Source organism: Bidens hawaiensis, unplaced genomic scaffold, assembly GCF_021521415.1.
Source record: "Bidens hawaiensis isolate Kalapana, Puna unplaced genomic scaffold, B.hawaiensis_p1.1 tig00028030_1, whole genome shotgun sequence".
Classification (NCBI taxonomy): domain Eukaryota; kingdom Viridiplantae; phylum Streptophyta; class Magnoliopsida; order Asterales; family Asteraceae; genus Bidens; species Bidens hawaiensis.
In genome coordinates this window covers 1-22,472 of record NW_027494552.1, presented here as the reverse complement: position 1 = coordinate 22,472, position 22,472 = coordinate 1, and the positions used below count along the sequence as shown (strand labels likewise).

Here is a 22,472-nt window from a genome sequence, read left to right as displayed (position 1 = left end):
CTCGCGCCCCTCCACACCATGCCCCGGGGCGCTATCACCACTACCAACACCCATCTTATCAAGCTTCTCTCTCTGCCACACGTCACAATATTATTGGATGGCGCCCCCACTCGCGCCCCCTCTCGCGCCCCCCACACCCCTCAGCCTGAGTAGGTGTAGGCATTACATGAGTGGTCCCATCAAGAATAGTACTATCTTTACATGGGAATGTGTCAATGGAGACAAATTGATCAGGGGAGGTACATTTGTTGGAAGTACTTTTGTTTCTTTTTCTAACACCTTGTTTCTTCCAGGAAGACTACATCACGTTTGGTGGAGAATCTTTTATTCATCTAATAGAGGATGGGCGTTCAACATGAGAGCCAATAGTTATATTTTGAATATGCCATTTCAATATATACTCACTTATTTCTTGGATTTTACATACAAGAACACAAAACATTAATGAATGAACTATAGGATGGGTCCAAGTTTATTTGCTATCATAGGTTTTTCAATCTTATATTATCCATATAATCATTCTCGTTTAATTGAATGCAAGGTGTATATATTATGTTAGATGCGCGTATAGTCGACGTGTTATTCGTGACGAGCCACGTTACCTAGGAAATGTGACAACTATTGTGGTGGGGCATCACTTGCTGGATCACATGAGTATGGAGTTGGTAGTGGTGATGTCGATGGTCTACAAAAGTATACATGTGGGAGGCATACCTTCTATCATGGTAAAGGACGTAATGGACATATTTCAGGGAAACAGAAACATGTTGAGCATCATGGCAAGGGATCCCATTAGAGTCCTGTAAATCCTAGAAACACTTCAGGGATACAAATTATCCATCGTGATGGGAAAATCATATGGCAGTCATATTAGTAATACTGATGTTTTTGTACATACTGCTGGTAAACACATTGTTCATCATGCTAGAGGAAGAACCAGGACATCCCTCTCAACAAAACTCGTGTGATAGAGACGTGCCTTGGGAAACCTCTAAGAAGAAATTTATTGTGCGGATTGTGGACAAGTATTTTTTTAATTTTTGTCCTTTTCATTTGTGTTGTCTATTATGTTACAAATTATACTTATTTGGTTATTTCAATGTTGTAGGTTTGCGGATCATGAGATTCATAGAAAAATCACAAAGATACTAGTGGAGCACTATGATGAACCTTGGGCCACATTTAGAAGGGTTTCAAAGAATTTGATTGCTCATATGTTTGCTCATTTTGGGGTAATATATCAGTTAACTCTTTTTATATTTGCTTGTTTGTTTTAGTTTTGCATATTTAACTTTTAGTTTTTTATTTTGTATATATGCTTTATTGTTGGGATCCAGAAAATGAACAACTCATATATAACAGATTTTGTAACGTGATTAAGGGTCGGTTTAGGGATATTATGTGTGAGTGGAGAGCAAAATCTAAAGAAAAAGCCAAGGACGCTGGACATATTATTGGGGACAAATAATATAGATTCGACATAATATGTAATTTTCCTCCTAAATTTGTGGCTCGTGGCATATGGAAGAAATTGTGTTTGGTAAGGGAGTTCATACATTATTGTTTATTTATATAACTTTTTTTCATATATTTTTTTTCTATTTATAGGGTTGGAACACAGAAAAATGGTTAAAAAGTCCGCTAGCGGGAGAGACAACCGCGCTAAAGAGGGTATTGTAGGCGGTATATGCCGGCATACAAGCGAATCCATAGGGGTTGATGAGCGTCGTATCCAATTCGTAAGCTAGTTTTATTTGTAAATTTAATTTTAAAAAAATAGGACACAAATTATTATTGTTTTTGCTTTAACATTTTACATCTTATTAGGTATAATTACATGGTCGAAAAGTTAAATGGCATGAAGTATTGTTAAATACCCACCTCGAAAAAGAAATCAAGAAAAATTATTGGGCAGGAGAGCTCAACATTAATAGTCTTGTGGGATTTGATTTTGTTACTGAAGAATCAAAACAAGCATTTGTAAGTTATTTTATCATTTTTCATTTTTATACAACTATGTATAGCGTGTCAACTAGGGGCGAGCAAATCAAAAGGACTGACTCGGATTTCTCGATTCAGCCCGAAACCCGACTAAGAGTATAAATACGAACTGCAAAAAACTATAATATTGGGCACACAAGGTATAAACGTACTTGGTTATGAAAAAAAGATTAGTTTGATTAAAAACCTTTAACCGGAAATCTGAATGAAAATTAAATATTGATTTTATGGGCGTAAATTAACAAGAATTTAATTAGTTTAACTTTTGATATTTAGGTTCGGGCTTCATTTAAAAATGGGCTGGTTTTATCGGGTTATCTTGGGTTCATGTCGTTCAAGCTTTGCCCTGCTGTCAACTTTAAGTGCAACTTCAATCACATTGTTTGAATAAAATGTAGGTCAAATACAAGAATGAAATGAGCTAGTTACACGGGCCAGATTTCAACGAGCATCCGGATGATCTTGATGTGTGGGCGAGAGTGGCAAGAGGTAGTAGAGGCCGGGTAATCGGATAGGATCATCATATCCTCGTTTTTTGGTAACCGGGACACCGTCTACAACTTCCGTATCCGCGTTATATATTGGTGCCCTACGGTTTCAAGAGGAGGTATTATTTACTTTAATCATATTTTAATAACATGATTTCAAAGGAATTAATGTTTTTGTTTGAAACATATTTGCTCATCACTATAGTGTATCAGATAACTTCTAAGCCCAAACCGTTCGTAACTCGGTTTAGTTCAGTTTTAAGTTTCAATGGTTTATCGTTTATTAAAAAAAAACTTACCAAGAGTTTGATATTAAAACCGTTAAAACTGTACCGTGACATTCCGATTAACCAAGATAACCCAATGTTTCAGGTTTGGTTTATTTACTTGTTACTTTTACTAGTTATGATGCTAAAACTTAACAATTTCAGGTTCAAGCTGAATGGGGAAAAAACTAGATGATGAAAGGAAATCAAGAAACGAGTTGGAAGAACGAGTGCAACGAGTGGAACAAGTGGAAAAAGAACTTAAGGAAAATGAAGAAAAAATGCGATAATAATTTGATGAGTTTATGAGAAAGTTTTAAGGTCGATAGTAATTAGTAGTATTTTTCAATATTATGAATTTATAACTTTCCAATGGTGGTTTTTTAATGTAGGCTCGTTTTGAATTCACGTTATTGGGTTTTGCTTAATTTATAATATACATGTTTTGAATTTAGGTTATTTTGTTTGGTTAATTTATAAATATATGTTTTGAAATATTTATATTATGCATTTCTAGCCGGTTAAATTCTAGTTTTCTTTTATAGAATTTTCTAAAAAATAATTACTAATATTCTTGTAGAAAAGATGTTGGAAAAATGTATATAGTTTCGTTGGAAATGCGTAGGAAAAAAGAAATCTAAAAAATTGTTTTCGTTGGAAATGCGCAAGAAAGAAAAAAAAAACAGAAAAAAGAAGATCCATCAGAATCACGTAGAAAGCTTAAAAAACTAAAATAAAAACTTCTGTTAGAAATGCGTAGGAAAATTCTAATGGGAAACTTTTGTTGGAAATGCGTAGGAAAATTCTAACGGAAAACTTTTGTTGGAAATGCGTAGGAGAATTTGTCGGAAATACGTAACAAACATTTTCCGACGAGGGAAATTACTATGGCATGTTTCTGTAGGAAATACGTTGGAAAACCTTGTTTCCTACGCCTTTCCAACGGAAAGTGGCGTAGGAAACAAACCGGTTTTCTAGTACATAATCGGTTGTAAGAGTCGACGCGACTCGTACCGCATTATTAATATGATGTAGATCCTGTATTATTAATATTCCTGCTAACATGCAATATTCATATTGGACAAACGATCATAACACTTAATATAATATTATTTCACATAAGTGATCGTGGCTAACACCAGTATAGGTTACGATCGCTCATACGAGCTAACTCGTTAATCTTTAAGTTATACCTAGATAACCATAACAGTTAGGGATGAGCATTTTGTCCCAAATACCCTTACTCGTTCCCGTACCGTACCCATACACGTATCTATACCTGTACCGATTTAGCTTATTTGGTACGGTATTGGTACTCATTTTTGTTGAATTTTAGTACAGGTACAATCGGGTACAAGGGGTACGGGTACATTTGGTATTTTGTACCTGTTTGTAGTATATAAAAGTGTAATTGGGATTCTTCATATCTATTATATAAAAATAAAGTCTCAACCATGTTATTATTAAACAAGTACTAAACGTTTCTTCAAAATTAAATAATATAACATCCAAAACTCAAAACAACAAACAAATCACTTAAAGTTGGCGACCGAATTAGGGTTCTTCAATACTATATTATCATTAAATCGATAGAAAAATTGGTACATGTACGAATTTGGTATCTGTCACGTACCTTTGAAAGTACCAATACCCGGACTAATTCAGGTTGTTTGTTACTCGTACCGGTACCAGTTTCAAGATGATTGAAGATTTGGAAATAAAAAGGCAAAGTTGTACAAAAACAGGTAATGTACCGAAATACACGTACCAATAACCGTACCTGTACCCGTACCATACCGAAAAACTTAATACGAGTATTAGTATGTGTTTTTATTGATTTTTGATATGTGTACAATCGAGTACAGATACGGTTTTTGTCCAACGCTCATCCCTAATAACAGTACACTTCTTAAAGTTATTGATAATGGTCATCATATATCAATCAATTTAATAATTTATTATAGTGACACGTTATTATGTCGTGCAGTTACACATGTTAAAATTTCACACACCATATGTTTTCTTGTATGGCTTAATAAGTAACTATATTAATTGTTTTAACTTATTAATATATTCCTAGTGATTATTTTCTATAAGAAAACTTGCCACATAAGCCCATACAAGTTGATATATTTACAAAATAAATAATGATAAAAACTTAGGTCCTACAATTAGAGTTGTTATAGTCTTCTTGACTTACAGGAATTTCGTTCTTGAAATTCAATGTATGTTATATATGTAACATTCGTCAATTTTCAGACCCGAAAACACAACCCGTCTTAAATTTTTATTATGATTAACCAAACATTGCTATTTATTAAAACCAATAATTTATTATTTTGGTTCGTCTTTGACCATTTATTTAATTACACCACTCGTATTTGTCTCGTTATTTGATAAAATACTAGAACTATCCAACTTGTGCATTTTAACCCTTATAGCTTAACATATCTAGCTTTTATACAACAATCATAAATCAGGGACCAGTTATGCCAACCTACCAAACCTCTTTCTCCTTCCCGTCACCGTCGAAACCCCCCCCCCCCCCTTGTTTTCTTGACCCGTAATACATGACGAAAATTAGGGGATTTGCATTGCCAAATCAGTAATTAACCAAAAACGTGTTTCCCTGTTCGTTTAATCTTGGAAAATGACATCCTTTTATACCAATTTCGCTCATCATGAACCGCAACCTAAACTCATCCCTAATCCCTATATATACTCGTCTAAAATTCAATTAAACTTGCACCTACACTCCTCAGACCATTACGAATAATAACCCTAACCCAATTGCAACCTAGGAGCCGTGTAATATCAACATCTGAACCCATTCGTGGCCGATAACCCTAACTCGCCATTATCCTTCAATTCATACTCTCTTAAGGTAATTGATATATTGGTTGTGATCGGTTTTTGTTGAGTATTAAAACCCCTCTGTTAGTTTGATTCAACAGAGGGTGTATGCTCGTCAATTTGGGGCTTTATCGATTTAGGGTTCTAAAGGGGTTGGGAACTGATTTGGGGTTCTGAATATTTATCTCTTGTTTCTTCCTTTAACAAGTTAACACACCAGCCCAGTTAGCTGGTGTGTGTTGCGTTAAATCTTTGAGCCGCCCAGGGACCCGGGTTCGAACCCTGGGGTGCTTAGTTTTGTGTTTTTAATTTTATTTTATTTGTTTTTGTTTTAAAAACTTATTCCTTTAATAATAGTTTGTAAATCAATATCATTTCTTACTCGGTTAACAAACCAAACCTCATTTAACCTTCAAAATATATCTCGATTAATGTTTCCTTTCATGTAAATATAAAAATGCATGTTTTACATATATCTATAATATTTATGTTTTCTAGATTTAAAACCTAAATTGTTAAAAGAGAATTAAACTAAGAATAGTTTCATTCGTCTAAACGAGCCGACCATCAAAATAAGTTTTTCGTTTAAATACATAATTATATAATAAATATTAGCAATTTTATAGTTAAAAATCACCAGTGAGAATAATTAATCGTTACGTTTTATTCAACTTATACAAAATATATGTAAAATATATTTAATTCTTTACAAATCCCAAATCCGTTGTAAACCCTTATTATCGAATCTTGTTCTTTTTAGCATCAAAAAATTTATTTTAGTTGTACCTTGAAACTAGGGCGCTTCGTCGGGACTCGTCGCGGAATCTAACTAACTTATTCACTTTACCCAACTCCCCGTTATCATCTATCTTATCTCGAAGGTGAGTTTACATACCCCTTTTTCCATCTTTTATATTTTGGGGGTAACATGTATATCTTTTTCAATTTTATTTATATTTTATTTCTACATCTATTCAAAGCACAATTCAATACATGTTTATGTGTGATTATTGCATGCTCTATGATTATGCTCTATGTGCTTAAATGTTTATTTTATGTTTGGCGGTTGGTATCTCATCCTCATCTATCCTCATCTAGTATGATCATACATTTACCCAAATACTTTGATTTCGTATCAGTAAGAACGGGTCCACATCTATTTAGTTGTTTACATTTTCATAAGAATTATAATATTCATCATTTACATATGAATTCTGATTTATCTATATATATATATATATATATATATATATATATATATAAACTAAAACTTATGTATTCTCACCAACATTCGTGTTGACAAACTCTATTTTCAAACATGTTACAGGTACAAGTAGTTGATACTATTCAAGTTGGAAGATAATAGCTTGACCTTAGGATATTATTCAACATACAAGAATAAGATGTAATTGTTATTGAATTTGTGTACGTGTTTAATGTTAATGAAATTAAATATTTATTGTCGTTTTAATTAGTTTATTTGAGCTACTGTCCAATCAATACGTTACGTCCCGGCATGTTCCGCCTTTTTTCGTGGTGTGATAATATACTTGTGGATAAAAAGTTTCCCTTCGTTTTATGTTTTACAACACTGCTTTGTTTAAATCACGAGGCTCAAGGTGGTACCAAATTTGAAGATTACAGAAATTTTTGAATAATTAACTAAAACGTGAATATTAAAAATTCACCACAAGATTGACCAAAGATTCAACACTGAATATGACCTTAAGAATCAATTGGTACAATAGAATTAGCCACTCGCTTTGATGAGAAGTTATGATTTCAATGAAAAGTAACCACGTCGAAATTAGTGGAGTCGAGCACATAAAATCAAGTGTAATGGATAGTTCCTTTTCGGGCGTTATGTGACATGTGACGCCATTTCAGTATAGGAGCGTTTTTGCTAAAATGGATGTAATGTATGGAGACCATTCTAATCATTATCTTTTTTTTTTTTAGAACGGCGATTTTCATGTATTTAGGTTACCGTACTCTCCAAATTTAGAGAGCCCCGTCGACCAAACCATGTTGTCTTAACCGGGCCCACACTAACTTTCAGAGTCTGGCTTAAGCGTTCCCTCAAAAAACCATACCGGCTACCGCCACTTGACAACCATTATCTCATAATTTATTTTTTATTTTTTATTTAAAATAATCCAAATAAAATTTTATTAACCGAAATAAATTAGAAAAACTATATTAAAATTAAAACAAATATATTAAAAAAACGCCACTAATACTAAAAATAAATATTACTTGTCGAGTTTATATTTTTTAATAATTTTATCCCTTTTTATTTTCGTAGCCTCCGGGCATGCCCGGTAAGGTGGTTGATCGTTTCCTACAAAAAAACGAGATCTTTGGCCATTTGCCTCTCGTTCTAGTATATCGGAAAACACCTTGTTGGAATCAGAATTTTGTCGTGTCACCTGAAAACGTTGACTCCCAATGTCGTGTAAATTGCCGAGTTGGCGATTCATTTCGGTGAACTCTTCTCTAATTTCCGCACTTGAAGCAGCCGTCGCCGAAGACCCCGCCCCTTTCCCCTTTCCTCGACTTGTTCTACCGCCCAGTCGAGGCAACTCCACACCCTGCTCGTTATCACTGACTTTGTCCTCGTTTAAGTCGAAGTTTCGAGCATCCGACTGCGGCGTTTCAGGATCAACCAAGCATGAAATTTTGGACCATTTGATCGTTCCTACTTTCGGACCCGACGGGGGTCGGGGGTTACAATGTTTCACTTAGCGTGATAATGAAGGCTATTCCAAAAATTCATATATATAAAGTTCCACCGATCACTTTGGTATTTAGTCAACGCCGTCGCAATAATTTCAGCATTACCGGTATCATTATGGCACGATTTATAAAACGGTTGTAGACCCCTTGAAAGATCATTTACAGTTTATATCAGACCAATTTCCCGATATAAATTGGGCTTTCGGTAGTCGTCCCCTTTGCCCATTTCCTTGAAAGAAAGTTCCCGAGCTTTTTCCCAAAAAAATCCTAATGTTTGATAGTTGGCTACAAAAAAAATAGAAAATATATTAGTAACCTTTAATATTTTGAACAAAAATAAAAATAGTTTATTAAACAACACTTAGAAAATTCGGGATCTTCCGAGACCGTGCACCATGCCCGTGAAAGGTCAAATACTCTTCGGGTATCCATAGTTGAGTTATTTTTTAACCACGAGACTCGGTCACGTCTTTCTTTTTGTGTGACCATCCTCTTCCAGCTTTGCTCGAAACGGGTTGTGTCTCCGGCTCGTCTTGGAGCACCGGATCGAGTTGCGTCTACCAAAATGCCTCCTCTAGTTTTGGTGGGAAGCTCGGATGAGTCGGTGGGTTAAAACCAACGGGTGATTGGTTGACGGGCATTAAATATTGCATGTATGACAACATGTTAGGGTCGAAATTCATACCGACCGGTAAGGTGGGGGTTGGTTGACTCGCTTGGGTGATGGTCGGTTGAGTCAGTTGTGTTGTGTTCAGTTGGGTGATGTTCGAGCGTTGGTTGGTTGAAAATTGACTAAAATCGAACTTAAAATGGTTGAATAGATTCATGGTGGGTAGAGAGTGAAAAGTTTTTTTGTTTTGATTTTGATAGAAAATGAAAGCATGAGAAGATGTGTTTTAAAAAAAAGTATGTTTGATATATATATATATATATATAATCAAAAGTTTTTTAAATAATGTTAATATATAAAGGGTTGGTATTATTTAAGAACTCTAAAAAAGTTAAGAACTCTTAGGAACTCTTAATAACCAAAACTTTTTTAAAATTTTTTTTATATATTAACATTATTTAAGAGTAGTTTTATCATATTTTATATAAAAACTTTTGATTACATATATTAATCACAAGTTTACATATGTTTAAAATTTATGTACTAACAAATTTACATAGGTGTAAAATAAAACATAGATATGTATAAAAAACTAATTTTTAAAATTGTAATCGTAAATATAGACATAAAAAATGATAAAACTACACTCAAATAACATTAACATACAAAGAATTTTATAAAAAAATGTTTGTTTTCAAGGGTTGCTTCAAGTTTTTAAATAATTTGCATTCTGTAATGATACTCATCCTATATATATATGTGTGTGTGTGTGTGTGTGTTTAAGTTTAAGAGAGAAATGAAATTACTTATCACAATGTAACTACGTGTTGATGGATATTTATATATTGAGTTGGAAGAAATTTGGATAGAAAAGAAATTTTAGCGTATGAATAAATTGTACTTGTGTAGGATAAATTGTACTTGTGTAGAATAAAAATTTGGATAGCAAATAAATGAATTCTTAATATTTTTCAATTATAGTAATTTGATTAGTTATATTAATGGAATAAATATATATTAATTGAAAAGAGAGATGCATTTATAGTTTCTTAATTAATCTTGAAGCTTTTAAAACTTAAAATAAAACTAGTGACTAATATTCATTTCTCGCATTTCTCGCAGTAATTTTATTTCTCTCTTGAACCATCCCCTATATATATATATATATATATATATATATATATATATATAAAGTATAGAATGAAAACTCGTTCCAGTTGTGAAAACCCTAGAAACTCAACTTATGTGTTTTAAAATGCATCCAAATAGGCTTGCTTATTATTTAATCAATTATATTGAAGCATGTTATTATGGTCATTTAACATTCTTTCTTTATCTCTCTTCTGTGTCATACATATATGCCTCTTCAAAACTCAAAACCCCCCAACAACAAGTCTCAATATCTCTCTACCAAGATCAAGTTCCAGCCCCTCTACGATACCAACCAACGCCGCCGCACACCACCTCACCACCACCACCACCACCGTGTACAGCCACCACACCACCGGATCTGCAGTTTCTCTCTACCAAGAACAAGATCCATCCCCTCTACAACACCATCCATCGCCGCCACACACCACCTCAGCACGACCATCGCTTGCGGCCATCACACCACCGGATTTGCAATTTCTCTCTACCAAGATCAAGAATCGGCCACTACACCACCGGATCCGCAAACAATAATATACGATATGTACTTCTTCTACCTAAAAAACCATTGACAGATTGTGTTTTTCTACGTAAACAACCAGTTGTAAGCATACTAGTGTTTTTCTCACAATCGCCGCTCCTGTGGCTGACCTTTTTCTCGCAACCTACCGGTGGTTCCAACCATCAGTTGATGCTTAGATATGCCATAACATGTTTGTGTTTATTTTTTGTGAACTTGGGTTTAAATTTCTTTGCTAGTTAATAATTAATTTATAAAAAAAAGGGTGGTCGGAACACATCTCTAGTTTGAACCTTTACTTTTTAGTGTAATATTTTTGTTTGAAGTTTGTTAAAAATTATGTAGGGCTATTTGATTTTGATGGAATTGAAGTTCTATATTTTACAGGGTATTTATTTTTAATTTTGGTTTGTTTTGGTTTTTTTTTAATTTAAATTGTTATTGATTGATATTGGGTTGTTATCTACTTAATTGCATTTTTTATTTAAATTATTTAAGATTGGGGCTAAATGTTTTCATTACAAGTTTTTATGTACACTTTTATTATATGTGACTTAATTTTGTTACAATTATGGCTTTTTTTTGTTAGCTTTTGTTTTAGTTGAAGAATCATTTGTCCAAAATTTTTAAAACACGATCTATCATATTCTGATATGTGTGTGTGTGGTTGCATATAATGAAAACAGTTTGTTGTAATTTACACTGCTTGGTTTTAGTTTATATTGGTCGGTGAAAGCTGATGTTTATAAAATCTTAATTCGAACATATGCTTTTAACAATTAACATATGTTTTGAACATATGTTATATCATTATACTTATGTTTTTTTGTTGTTTTTAGTACGTTGTTTTTTTTACACAATTAACATATTTTTTTGAACATATGTTTTAAACAACTAATATATGTTTTTTTATACAATTAACATATGTTTTATATTACTTCCAGACCAAAGCCCGCTAAGAGATCGGCTTGTGGTGTGACAGATTTCCAAAGAGTGCTGGAAAATTGCAGATTTTTGTTAAAAGCTAACCGGAAACTTGTGATGAAAGAAGTTGAAATGATGAGAGGAAAAAAAAGAAAGTTGAAAAGTGGTAAGAGGAAAGAGAAAGTTGAAAAGTGGTTAGAGAAAAGAAATGATTTAAGAGAAAAAGTAGGAAAGATAAAATTGAAATGAGGGGAGTAAAGAGAAAGTTGAAAAGTGGTTCGAGTGAGTTTACTAGATTATTCGTTTTGTATTAATTTAAACGTTTATTGAAATTGATATTAGTTTTTTATTCACTTTTAATATGAACCACACATATCAATTGAATTATTTGAATATGTGGTTTAGGTAGAGTTTCTAGTGTTTTCACAACTCAACAAAGTTTTCATTATATCCCAACCATATATATATAAAGTATAGAATGAAAATTCACTCCAGATGTGAAAACCCTAAAAACTCAACTTATGTTGTTTAAAATGCATCCACATAGGCTTGCTTATTATTTAATCCATTATATTGAAGAAGGTTGTTATGGTCATTTAACATTCTTTCTTTGTCTCTCTTCTGTGTCATACATACATGCCTCTTCAAAAATCAACCCCCCCCCAACAACAATAAGTCTCAATATCTCTCTACCAAGATCAAGTTCTGGCCCCTCTACGATACCATCCAACGCCGCCGCATACCACCTCACCACCACCACCGTTTGCAGTCGCCATATCACCGGATCTGCACTTTCTCTCTACCAAGATCAAGATCCAACCCCTCGACAACACCACCCACCGCCGCCACACACCACCTCAGCACCACCAACGCTTATGACCATCACACCACCAGATCTGCAATTTCACTCTACCAAGATCAAGAAACGGCCCCTCTGCAACACCATCCACTGCCGCCGCACACCACCTCAGCACCACCACTGCTTGCGACAGCCACACCACCGGATCTGCAAACAATAATATACGATATGTACTTCTTCTACCTAAAAAACCATTGAAAAATTGTGTTTTTCTACGTAAACAACCAGTTCTAAGCATACTTGTGTTTTTCTTGAAAGCGCCGCTCCGGTGGATGACCTTTTTCTTGCAACCTACCGGTGGGTCCAACCATCAGTTGTGTGATATTTGTCATTTTCGGGTCAACTTGTATTTGTTTTTATTATGAAAATCGACCCGTTTTATATCGCGAACCTTTAAATAATATAAAAATGATGAATTTTATGTTACATATTTGTTTTATGGTTGTCGAAACTCAAAACATCTTTTACAACCCTTAAAATGCCCCTAAAACGCATAAAACGAACTTCAGGGACTAAAACTGCCAAAGTTGAAAATCAGATTTTCCCTTTGTGAAACTTAGCGCCGCGCTAAGTGGCAATGGCCGAGCCCTTAGCACCGCATTAAAGTGCTCTGCAGGAGCAGATACGGTTTTTGTTGTTTTATGTTTGTTTGACTTCTTTTTCTCCACCCATTTGCATGCAAACACTTCAATTAAACCCCATGCATAACCCTTTAAACTTACCTTATAAATACAAGCTTATTCCCTTCATATTTCCCTGCTATTTTCATCAAATCTCTCTCTCAATCTAAGATTTCTAAGGTTATTATTCAAGTTCTTGGCAGTTTGACTTTCCAAAGTCAAACTAAGTTTAATCTTACATTATAACTAACTTTTTTGTAATTAAAGCTTGTTGTTGCAACACACACACACACACACACACACACACACACACACACATATATATAATATACACCCCTTGTTTTCCTTCGGCTTTCACTTCTCCGGTCACGGTCGGTTGAAGTGTCGTGCTACAAGGCAAGGCTTCATGGAGGACTATTATAGTCCTTGATAAACACTTTAGTTTATGCCTTAATTTTGTTTATGCTTATTAATATTGTTTAGTCCTTACTTACTTTTAGTTTCCAAAATTTTTAATAGTTCAATGATATTTGGTATGTGGCCACCATTTTCGGTTTCATCCTGAGTCAAGAGCCAAACCAAAACCGAACTTTTGTTTTAATACTTTATTGCTAACATATTGTATGAAAGATTTGAGTATTATTATTTTTAAGTTTATTTTAATGAGTTCTATGGTATTGGATATATGGCAACCATCCTCGGTCTCATTCCTAGCCAAGGATCGAACCAAAACTGAACTCTTTTTTAAATGTTTTATATTTAAAATGATTTACTAATATGTTACAAGTAAGATTTGTGTAATTATAATTTCTAAGTTCATTTTAATAAGTTCTATGGTATTGGGTATGTGGAAACCATCCTCGGTCTTAATCCGACTCAAGGACCGAACCAAGACCGAACTAAACCGAGTTCACTCGCTTAAGACACACAAGTGTGTTTTGGGCCACCCAAACTCATCTTTTTCTTAAAGATTATATTTTAAACTAATTTTAAATTATTTTCTCAACATACTTGGCATGTCGTAATCCAACTTGATCTTATAACAAGTTGGGACCGATAAAATCGAATACTCGCTTAACGGACGTAAGGTTCTTCACAATAGAACTATATACTTTGTTAAGTTTTTTTGGATTTTATTGAGCTATCTCATAACATTTATCACTTTGGAAAGTTGACTTTGAGTTTGGTTAATTATCAAGTCTCGAACCGACAATTCCAAACACTCGTTTAAAACCTCGTTTTGGTATTTATATAACAAAGGGTCTTGCAATAGTGCATTATAACCCACATAATTACTTAACATAGGTTGAGTAATACTAATGAATAGAATGCCAAGACCCGGTTTTGGTTAAACTTATTTTCCAAGAAACATTTCTTTAATTTCTCAAATATTTACATTTTAAACCATAAACTTTATTTATTTACTTTACTTGTCATATATTTTACTTTAAACCCTTACAAAACTATCTACTAACTCAAGACCCATTTAATCTATGTCTTGCTCATTAAACTGATCGCTCTGATTATTCACGAAACAATCATTCAAATTACTTAGTTAACGTGTGTACATTTCATCCCTAGTTTTCACTTTTATACTTTGGGGGTAACATGCATACTTATCCAAAACAAGAATGATTTATAATACTCTATCTTCAAACCGCAAACTTTAGGGTGTATGATACTTAGAATACTTGCTCTATTGTGTGTTATATGTATCACATGCTTTACATGCATGAATGTTTATTTTATGTTGTTGTGGAACGCAATAAGTATGATCATAAACACCCCTAACTAATTAGCGTTTTGCAAGTAGCATAGGGCATCATTATCCGTGTATGTCGGTTGTTACGATTAGAAAGGATCCTCATTTACATATGCTTTATATACCACAATTAATGCTTTTATTTATAGTCTCATATTCGTTAGTGGATTTTGCCTTATATTATATATACTAAAAACTATTAAATTGCTCACCAACATACGTGTTGACAAATATTATTTTATGCATTGTTACAGGTTTGATTATTGGTTGATTGAAGTTCGAGGATGCTACTTTATTTTGAGACCATTTAAGTTATTAGAAAAATGAACAATTTATTTCTTATGTTGACGTTATTTTGTATGAACAAGTTGTGTTATTTGGTTGATTGAATGAAACAAATGAGTTGTTTAAATATTGTCACTTTAATAGTGTCTTGTGTACTTGAGCAATCCGTTGCACCCCGGCATGTTCCGCCGCCTTTGGTCGGGGTCTGTCAGATTGGTATAAGAGCCAAGACTATAGGATATGCGGTTAGACGTAATGACCTAGTATAATTTTGCTTTAGGGTCCTTATACGTGATGCTTATATGTGTTACCCTACTTGATTGTTCATTACACTTACATATTTATTTGCTTATTTATTTCATTTAATCTTCACAATTTACACATGCACACACTCTCATAGTATTCCAAGATATCCTTACCTTAACGTAAAAAGTAGATTTTCATGTCGTTTTTATGGATCACAAACTTAATTTGGATCCCGTTATTTAAGATCCCTTAAAGGTTGAATTTATATCGGGTTTGTAGCCATCATAGAGGGCGAAACACTATGAAACGACCATTTGACAATAAGATTCCAAGAATCGAAGGTGATTTACTTACCTGGGATGGTTGAATTGTAGTGATATTCTTCTATGCCAACGAACCGTGTTATAGGTTAATACTTAAGTTGTCGAATGCAAGCTTTCCGGTTGCCTCCTTATATTTTTTTGTTGGAAGCATGAGAGCCACGATGATACGTGGACTAATGTTTTCAACAGCCCGATTACCTCATCGTTTACCTTTTATTGTTATTATTACGATATTTGGGACAAAACGTGTGAAACACGATGATTTCGTGCGCATGTTCAACTCCCCACTTTACAACGATTTTTAAGATTTAATGTTGGGACAACTAGTCATGGTGGTTCATGGCAGTTTTTCCCGCTATTAAATCCTAACGCATTATTTCAAGCTTCAAAGATTTAAACTCTTTAACATTCTATTTTTTTACTTGATTTACTAACAAAAGAATTTTTTTTCTTTTAACATCCTCATCCTCATAACTCTAGGACTCACAATCATTAAAACCTCATATTTACTCATTTCCCTCATACTTATATCAATTACCCCAAACTTATATCATTTCTCTTTTATTATTTTAGAATGCCTCCACTTCGTCGCCAAACTCGCAAGTCGCGCTCCGGTCGTCGGATAGCCGCTATGGTTGCTAAAGAAATCGCTGCTGTGATTCCCGGACTAATAACTCAAATTCAAGCCACCCAATCCACCGTTACTCAAACCACACCTAACCCCGCACCCTTCGCCTTGAAAAATTTCACCAGTGCCAACCCCTCTAAATTTCATGGAAAGAACTGTGCCACTACCTTATTACAATGGTTCGAAAAGATGTTTTACTCTTTGTGAATGCTCCGAACCCAAGAAAACCACATACGCCGTAAGCATGTTCGAGGGAACCGGCCGCACTTGGTGGAATGGCGAAATGTTCACCAATGGGGCGGAAGTATCTATGGCCTACTCATGGACCAAGCTCAAGGAAGTCATGATGAAGAAATTTTGCCCAAAACATTAACTCCAAAACTCGAATCCGAATTTTGGAAACTTAAGCAAGAGAGTGATGACAAATCCGCCTACTGCGACCACTTTCATGAGTTTAGTCTCTTGGTTCCCCACTTGGTCACTCCCCTCGAACGGTCTATTGACAAGTATGTCGGTGGTTTGCCTATGAAAATCTGCGACTCGTTGATGAGTAGTAAATCGCAAACCCTTCATGATGCAATTACCTTAGCCGGTGCTCTTTCCGAAAACCATGTCAAATCCGGTACCCTTACCATCAAAAGTTCCAAGAAACCCAATGAGAAAAGTACACCCGGACCATCAACCCTCACCAAAGTTGACCCGCAACCCCAATCCATAAACTACTCCAACTCATCCCACCACACCAAAAAGAAAAGCAAATCTAATTATCGAAACTATCCTGTCACCCACCCATCAAAACCTCAAACACAATCCCAAGCACCCCAAAACCGAAAACCGTAGTCTGGCTCTCACCCTTTGTGTAAAACTTGCCAACACCATCACCCCGCTTACTCCTCTTGCCTTCAATGCACTAAGTGTAACCGCTATGGTCACACTAGCAACGTGTGTCAGGGAGCCTCTCATGGACAACCCGTTCCACCAAGATTCGCTCCAACTAACCAAAACCGACCTGCGCCGTTTGTTCCAAACCCTCCTCCTCAACCTAGAGCTTATTTCAATTGTAGAGACCCGAATCATTTCCTCATTGCTTTTCCTCGACTTCCCTTTGTTAACCAGGCCCAAGTCATGCCCACACCCTACTACCAAACCAAAGCCTACCAAGTTCAAACCTATAAACCTCAAATCTTGCAACTCTTGGAACCTCCGGCTCAAACGCACCAAGCCATGCAAGCCTTCTTCCTCCACCACACCCGCAAGCAATGCAAGCTCTCCCTCCTCCTCCAGCTCAACAAGTCAACCACGGCAACCAAGGGTGTGCCTTTATAATGAACTCCAACCAAGCTCAAGTTGCGAATGATGTGGTGAACGGTACGTTTTTAGTAAATGAGCATTTAGCTTTAATTTTATTTGATACCGGAGCTGATAGGAGTTTTGTTTCTTTTAAATTTGAGTCTATTCTTGCCGTACCCCGCACTAAACTTTCTCGCCCTTTTTCTGTCGAAGTCGCCAATGGTTGTTCCATCACCATCGATTCGGTCATTCGCGATTGTATCCTCTTTCTTTGCAAGCACAAATTCTCGATCGACCTCTTCCCGATGCAAATGGGAAGCTTCGACATCATAGTAGGCATGGATTGGTTAGATTTGCACCGTTCCGAAGTCGTTTGTTATGACAAATTCATTCGAATCCCGCTCGTCAATGGCAAAGTCCTCAAAGTCTTGGGCAAAACGATCCCCAAGAAACTCAACCTCATGTCTTTCTCTCAATCTTGTAAGTACTTACGCCAAAAGTACGTTCCATTCCTAGCCCAAGCGGTGGTGAAAGATCCAAAAGAAAAGAAAATTCAAGACATTCCCGTTGTTTGTGAATTTCCTGGCGTTTTTCCCAAAGACGTCTCTGGTCTCCCACCCATTCGTCTTGTTGAATTTTGAATCGACCTTGTGCCCGCCGCAACTCCCGTAGCCAAGGCTCCTTACCATTTTGCTCCTTTGGAATTGCAAGAGTTATCGAGCCAACTTCAAGAACTCTTTGATAAGGGCTTTATCCGTTCAAGCTCTTCCCTTTGGGGCGCTCCCGTCCTCTTCGTGAAAAGAGAAAGATGGCTCGTTTCGCATGTGTATCGATTACCGTGAACTCAATAAACTCACCTTTAAAAATCCTTACCCTTTGCCTCGAATCGAAAACCTCTTCGATCAACTCCAAGGCCAAACTTGTTTTTCTAAAATCGATATTTGATCGGGTTATCATCAATTGTGTGTTCTTAAGAAGACATTCCTAAAACCGCTTTTCGCACTCGGTATGGACATTACGAGTTCTTGGTTATGCCTTTCGAATGACCAATGCACCTGCGGTATTCATGGACCTCATGAACCGTGTTTGCAAACCATTATTGGACAAATTCGTAATTGTTTTTATCGATGACATCCTTATCTTCTCCAAGACCCAAGCCGAACATGAGCATCATTTACGTTCTATTCTCGACCTCCTAAGAAAACAACAACTTTATGCCAAGTTCTCAAAATGTGAATTTTGGGTTAAAATAAGTTTGAATTTTGGGTTAAAATAAGTTAAAATAATTTTTGGGTCACGTCGTCAACGATAAAGGCATTCATGTTGATCCCGCCAAAATCAAGGCCGTAAAGATTGGAAAAATCCATCCACACCCACGGAAATCCGATCTTTCCTTGGTTTGGCTAGGTATTATAGGTGATTCATTCTAAACTTCTCTAAAATTGCGTTACCCCTCACCTCACTAACTCATAAAGGAAAATCTTATGAATGGGGACCAAAACAATAAGAAGCTTTCCTAACTCTAAAGAATATGCTTTGCAATTCTCCCGTTTTAACCCTCCCCGATGGAAACGACAACTTTGTGGTATTTTGCGATGCATCCAACCAAGGTCTCGGTTGTTTTCTCATGCAACATGGTCAAGTTATCGCATATGCCTCTCGGTTTGATGTGTTGTAAAACACACATATTTTCCGCACCTTTTTATCATCTTCTAAGTGCTTAATTATATAATAATTGATGATTTTAACTCATTTTAACATGATCTTACAAAGCTTAATACTTGGTGTAGGTTATGAGGTTTACAAGAGAAAAAGTATGGGTTTTGGAAGAGAAAAGAGGCCTTTCTGATCAATTTTGAAGACTAAAACTCCCCGAACCAAGGCCACAAGATCAAAGCCTTATATGATATTATATAAGATTATTAACAAAAAAAACAAACAAACCCTAACCAGCCCTAAATCCCGAAATCAACACCCCCTTCACCAAGAAAATTCATTTTTGCAATTGGCAGCCAAGGAAGAAGAAGAAAAAGACTTGTTGAAGCTTGTGGCGGCTAGGAAAAGAAGAAGAACAATAAGGGTGACTTAGGGCAGCAGCTAAGAAGGGTTTCTCACCATTAATCTCAGCCCCAAACAAGAGTATAACATCCATAAAATTTATGTTCTTGTTAGTGTTTATAACTCTTGTGATTTTCATCTTTAAAGTTGAATTCTTTTGTAATTGAGTTAGGGTTTGAGTTGTTATAGATTATCATTGATTTTTGAATGATTTTAATTATGTTTGTGGTGATTAATATGATGTTTACATTGAGTTATAGCTGCTGTCCAAAAATCATGAGTAGCTAAACTCATTAGTTCTACCTAGGTTAGATAATATTGTTAGGTTTTAGTGAGTTTTATGGATTGTTGATCATCATGACTTGATTTTTAATGAAAGTTTGGTTTAATATTGAATTATGTTGTGTTTATTGTGACAATAGTCAATTTCAGGTTAACTCCGTTAACTCAACTCCGTCAATTCAAACTTAAGATCACTGAATCTATAACGCACACTTCATTACATTTAAACTAGGGTTTAAATGACGCTTAACACTTACTACATGTGTAGTCTTTCGGGAATTGCACCGAAACGCAAATGAGTTGACGCAAACGATTGATGAATACACGAAAAACGTCAAAACAGTAATTATGTGATAATTATGTGTTAGACTTATGTGTTGTGTGATAACATGGTTATAAACGTTAACTCAAGATGTAAACTAGTTATTTAAGTTAGAAAAACAACAATTGATAGTGGAGGGACTTGAGTGTAACTTATTATTATTATAAATATATCCTTAACAACTAAACCCTAACCTATTTTCTTCAATCCCAACCCCGATCGGAACCCCACCCCCCTTGCTCCTTGGCTGCCGTCGACTTTCACACACATATACACCATCAAATCAAGTGTTTGAATGAAGAATTAGGTGCTAGGAAGGTATAATTGATTATCCTATACATTCTTATTACTTGATTTTGATGTTTGTTGGGTTAATTGTAAACCCTACCTGCCGATTCTATATGTATATGTAGTTAATATGATTGTTGTTGATTAATTGATGATTTGATAACTAGAATTGATATTGTAACATGTTGATTGTTGTGTCTTTGATTTGAGTTCAAAACAAAAACCCTAATCATGTATGTAATGTGTAATTGATGTGCATGGATGGTGTTTATGGAGTCTAGAGTGTTATATGAATGCATGATAGTTCATAGATTGTTAATATGTTGAGTTTGGATGCAAACAGTTTCTGGACAGAATGTGTTATTGATGTTTAAGTGACTGTAACGAAGTGTAAATGTGAAAATTGGTTGAGATTATTGATACAACAGTAAATTAGGTTGAGTCTAGTTTCTAATGAATATAAATTTGTAATTTTTGGACAAGTAAAGGTTAACTTTAATGATTTTACAAAAACGTTGTGCAAAGCTGAGCTGTTAGACCTGCTGTTAGGTTGTTTTGTAAATGTTATATCTCATGAACTACGAGACCAATTGGGTTGGTTCCACTTCTGGAAGTTGACTTATTGAGTTAGGAACCTAACCCAAGTGGTCTTGAATTTATTGGATTTTTCGTTTAACGGGAATTTCAATTAACATTCTGTTGCGCATGAATTTGACTGTTGTGAGTTTGCTGTAATGATTTGATGATTGTGAGAAAACTACGTGGAATAAAAATATAATAAAATATGTTCTGGAAACCTAAGACATATATGCTTCTGTGATGATTTTTGGTAAATTAATTGAGATGCTATGATCGGTGGAATAGTACAATCTTTTAAGTAGAATTTCTGTCTCGGTGAAACTAGCTGCTGAGTTTTGTGAAATTGCATGAAACATGATACTTGCTAATTTATTATCGTGTTTTGACCAAATTGCCCTTGAGGGGAATGATTGCAAGATAAATGTCGTGTTTTGACCAAAATGCCCTTATGTGGAATAATGGCTAGTTAATTGTCATGATTTGACCAAAATGCCCTTACGGGGAGTAATTGCTAGTGATGTACTTTATGAATACATGACACGTATATGATTGCTTGCACATGTAATGTATCACAAATACATTGTTAAAGTCACACACGATTCACAAACGAAACACGAAACATGTTATGTGCATAGGTATTATGTGCCGGGTCTAGAGACTCGATAATATTCCGACACTTAGAAAAATCTCTTTGTTGTTTTAGAACGCTAGAGAGAGTTTTTCTGTGACGCGTATCTTGGTGATTTAATTTGGGAAATTCTTCGCAAACAGTGGGTTTCACTTACCCCTTTTAAACTGTTTTAAACGCTTTTCACTTGGGGGAGATAACATACTCCGGTATACGCATTTAGGATTTTGTTAGTAAATTATATATCACTTGTAAAGGCTAAGTGGAAAACGAAACAATTGAAGTCCTACACATCGAACCGGTTAATATTTGGAATAGCGAGTCACTGTTGAGTAGTACTACTGGGTTTGACAAACCCCCACCCAACGCTAAACTCGACTGGAGGTCGAGCGGGTGTAATTTTGGCTAACACGTACCATGGTCTGGATGACCTGGTGACAAGGCACTTGATAAACAGTCAGCTTCGGTGTCGAACACTTAGTAATACTTGCTTTATAGGCTAGCTACCTATAGATATATAATTGACATAACACTATCTGGTAACGCAAAACGCTGTAACGCAAAACGCTGTAACGCAAAACGCTGAACGCAAACGCTAAACATTTATTTTTATAACTTGTGAACTCACCAACCTTGTGTTGACACTTTTAGTATGTTATTCTCAGGTAGCCGAGGCGGGCGCGCGGTTTAGGAACATGCATTGTTTGAAAACGCTTCTGTTATGCAAACTTATTTTTAACAGTTATCATTGGTTT

General features: G+C 35.2%; 2 long non-coding RNA genes across 2 annotated transcripts; both read left to right on the top strand.

Annotated features, from left to right (window-relative positions):
* Positions 1 to 927: 927 nt before the first annotated feature.
* Positions 928 to 1,636, top strand: LOC143576231 (uncharacterized). Its single transcript, XR_013142910.1, has 3 exons — positions 928 to 1,025; positions 1,109 to 1,540; positions 1,609 to 1,636. It is a non-coding gene; the product is annotated as an uncharacterized LOC143576231 (long non-coding RNA).
* A 72-nt stretch (positions 1,637 to 1,708) lies between these two features.
* Positions 1,709 to 2,512, top strand: LOC143576230 (uncharacterized). Its single transcript, XR_013142909.1, has 3 exons — positions 1,709 to 1,739; positions 1,828 to 1,980; positions 2,400 to 2,512. It is a non-coding gene; the product is annotated as an uncharacterized LOC143576230 (long non-coding RNA).
* The last annotated feature ends 19,960 nt before the right edge of the window (positions 2,513 to 22,472 follow it).